The following is a 4,314-nucleotide window of genomic DNA, read 5'->3' on the forward strand; positions in this document are numbered from 1 at the left end:
ATACCCAGGAGTGCAATTGCAGGGTCATAGGGTAGTTCTATTTTTAATTTCTTGAGGAATCTCCACACTGTTCTCCAAAGAGGCTGCACCAACTTGCATTCCCACCAACAGTGGAAGAGGGTTCCCCTTTCTCCACATCCTCTCCAACACATGTTGCTTCCTGTTTTGTTAATTTTGGCCATTCTAACTGGTGTAAGGTGATATCTCAATGTGGTTTTAATTTGAATCTCCCTGAGGGCTAGTGATGATGAACATTTTTTCATGTGTCTGATAGCCATTTGTATGTCTTGATTGGAGAAGTGTCTGTTCCTGTCTTTTGCCCATTTTTTGATATGATTGCCTGTTTTGTGTGTGTTGAGTTTGAGGAGTTCATTATAGATCCTGGATATCAACCTTTTGTCTGTACTGTCATTTGCAAATATCTTCTCCCATTCCGTGGCTTGCCTCTTTGTTTTTTTGACTGTTTCCTTTGCTGTGCAGAAGCTTTTGATTTTGATGAAGTCCCAAAAGTACATCTTCGCTTTTGTTTCCTTTGCCTTTGGAGACGTATCTTGAAAGAAGTTGCTGTGGCTGATATCAAAGAGATTACTGCCTATGTTCTCCTCTAAGATTCTGATGGATTCCTGTCTCACGTTGAGGTCTTCTATCCATTTTGAGTTTATCTTTGTGTACAGTGTAAGAGAATGGTCGAGTTTCATTCTTCTACATAAAGCTGTCCAGTTTTCCCAGCACCATTTATTGAAGAGACTGTCTTTTCTCCACTGTATATTTTTTCCTGTTTTGTCGAAGATTATTTGCACATAGAGTTGGGGGTCCATATCTGGGCTCTCTACTCTGTTCCACTGGTCTATGTGTCTGTTTTTATGCCAGTACCATGCTGTCTTGGTGATCACAGCTTTGTAGTAAAGCTTGAAATCAGGTACCGTCATGCCCCCCATTTTATTTTTGTTTTTCAACATTTCCTTAGTGATTCTGGGTCTCTTTTGATTCCATACAAATTTTTGGATTATTTGCTCCAGCTCTTTGAAAAATACCGGTGGAATTTTTATAAGAATGGTATTAACGTATAGATTGCTCTAGACAGTATAGACATTTTAACAATGTTTATTCTTCCGATCCAAGAGCATGGAATGGTCTTCCATCTATTTGTGTCTTCTTCGATTTCTTTCATGAGTGTTCTGTAGTTCCTCCAGTTTACCTCTTTGGTTAGGTTTATTCCCAGGTATCTTATGGTTCTATGGTAAATGGAATCGATTCTCTAATTTCCCTTTCTGTGTTTTCATTGTTAGTGTATAAGAAAGCCACTGATTTCTGCCCATTGACTTTGTATTCTGCCAAGTTGCTGAACTGCTATGAGTTCTAGTAGTTTTGGGGTGGAGTCTTTTGGGTTTTCCATATAAAGAATCATGTCATCTGCGAAGAGAGAGAGTTTGACTTCTTCATTGCCAATTTGGATACCTTTTATTTCTCTTTTTTGTCTGATTGCTGTTGCTAGGACTTCTAACACTATGTTGAACAAGAGTGGTGAAAGTGGGCATCCTTGTCTTGTTCCTGATCTCAACGGGAAGGCTGCAAGCTTTTTCCCTTTGAGGATGATATTTCAGAAGTTATTATCAACAGTTATATGCCAATAAGCTTAGCAACCTAGATTAAATGGATGCATTCTTGGAAAAATATAAACTACCAACATTGAACAAGGAAGAAATCGACAACCTGAATAGACCAATATCTAATAACGAGATTGAAGCAGTGATCAAAAACCTCCCAAAAAACAAGAGCCCAGGACCTGACGGATTCCCTGGGGAATTCTACCAAACTTTCAAAGAAGAAATAACACCTATTCTCCTGAAGCTGTTTCAAAAAATTGAAGCAGAAGGAAAACTTTAAGACTCTTTCTATGAAGCCAGCATTACCCTGATCCCCAAACCAGGCAATGACCCTACCAAAAAGGAGAATTTCAGACCAATATCACTGATGAATATGAATGCTAAATTTCTCGACAAGATCCTAGCCAACAGGATCCAGCAGCACATTAAAAAGATTATCCACCATGATCAGGTGGGATTCATCCCTGGGCTACAAGAATGGTTCAATATTCGCAAATCAATCAATGTGATAGAACAAATTAATAAAGATTGAAGACCAAATGACAGAGAATAAAGAAGCTGAGCAAAAGAGACAAACAAATACTGCACCTCAAGGAGAGAATTCGAGAGATAAGTGACACCATAAGATGACACAACATTAGAATAATTGGGATTCCAGAAGAAGAAGAAAGAGAGAGGAGAGCAGAAGGTATATTGGAAAGAATTATTGTAGGGAATTTCCCTAATATGGCAAAGGGAACAAAAATCAAAATCCAGGAGATGCTAAGAATGCCCCTCAAAATCAATAAAAATAGGTCCACACCTCGTCACCTGATAGTAAAATTTGCAAGTCTTAGTGACAAAGAGAAAATCCTGAAAGCAGCCCGGGACAAGAAGTCTGTAACATACAATGGTAAAAGTATTAGATTGGCAACAGACTTATCCACAGAGACCTGGCAGGCCAGAAATAACTGGCATGATATATTCAGAGCACTAAACAAGAAAAACATGCAGCCAAGAATACTATATCCAGCTAGGCTGTCATTGAAAATAGAAGGAGAGATAAAAAGCTTCCAAGACAAACAAAAACTGGTGGGTATTATAGAGGGCACAGATTGCATGGAGCACTAGGTGTGGTGCAAAAATAATGAATACTGTTACTGTTATGCTGAAAATAAAAAATAAAAAAACCCACATGCAGCCAAGAATACTATATCCAGCTAGGCTATCATTGAAAATAGAAGGAGAGATTAAAAGCTTCCAGGACAAACAAAAACTGAAAGAATTTGCAAACACCAAACCAGCTCTACAAGAAATATTGAAAGGGGTTCTCTAAGCAAAGAGAGACCCTAAAAGTAGTAGATCAGAAAGAAACAGAGAAAATATGCAGTAACAGTCACCTTACAGGCAATACAAAGTCACTAAATTCATATCTCTCAATAGTTACCCTAAATGTTAATGGACTAAAGGCCCCAATCAAAAGACACAGGGTATCAGAATGGATAAAACAACAAAAGCCATCAATATACTGCCTACAAGAAACTCATTTTAGACCCAAAGACACCTCCGGATTTAAAGTGAGGGGGTGGAAAACAATTTACCATGCTAATGGCCATCAGAAGAAAGCAGGAGTGGCAATCCTTATATCAGATCAATTAGATTTTACGCCAAAGTCTATAATAAGAGATGAGGAAGGACACTATATCATACTCAAAGGGTGTATCCAACAAGAAGACCTAACAGTTTTAAATATCTATGCCCCTAACAGGGGAGCAGCCAACTATATAAACCAATTAATAACAAAATCAAAGAAATACATTGACAATCATACAATAATAGTAGGAGACCTTAACATTCCCCTCAATGAAATGGACAGATCATTTAAGCAAAGATCAACAAGGAAATAAAGACCTTAAATGACACACTGGACCAGATGGACATCACAGATACATTCAGAACATTCCATCCCAAAGCAACAGAATATACATTCTTCTCTAGTGCACATGGAACATTTTCCAGAATAGATCACATCCTGGGACATAAATCAAGTATCAAAAGATTGGGATCATTCCCTGCATATTTTTAGACCATGATGCTCTGAAGCTAGAACTCAATCACAAGAGGAAATTTGGAAAGAACGCAAATATATGGAGACTAAACAGCATCCTTCTAGAGAATGAATGGGTCAACCAGGAAATTAAAGAAGAATTGAAAAAATTCATGGAAACAAATGATAATGAAAACACAACAGTTCAAAATCTGTGGGTAACAACAAAGGCAGTCCTGAGAGGAAAATATATAGCGGTACAAGCCTCTCTCAAGAAACAAGAAAGGTCTCAGGGGTGCCTGGGTGGCTCAGTGGGTTAAGCCGCTGCCTTCGGCTCAGGTCATGATCTCAGGGTCCTGGGATCGAGTCCCGCATCGGGCTCTCTGCTCAGCAGGGAGCCTGCTTCCTCCTCTCTCTCTCTGCCTGCCTCTCTGCCTACTTGTAATCTCTCTGTCAAATGAATAAATAAAATCTTTAAAAAAAAAAAAAAAAGGTCTCAAATACACAACCTAACCCTACACTTAAAGGAGCTGGAGAAAGAACAACAAAGAAAGCCTAAACCCAGCAGGAGAAGGGAAATCATAAAGATCAGAGCAGAAATCAATGAAATAGAAACTAAAAAAAAATAGAACAAATCAATGAAACTAGGAGCTGGTTCTTTGAAAGAATTAATAAGATTGA

The sequence above is a fragment of the Neovison vison genome, chromosome 6, assembly GCF_020171115.1.
Source record: "Neovison vison isolate M4711 chromosome 6, ASM_NN_V1, whole genome shotgun sequence".
NCBI classification, from domain to species: Eukaryota; Metazoa; Chordata; class Mammalia; order Carnivora; family Mustelidae; genus Neogale; species Neogale vison.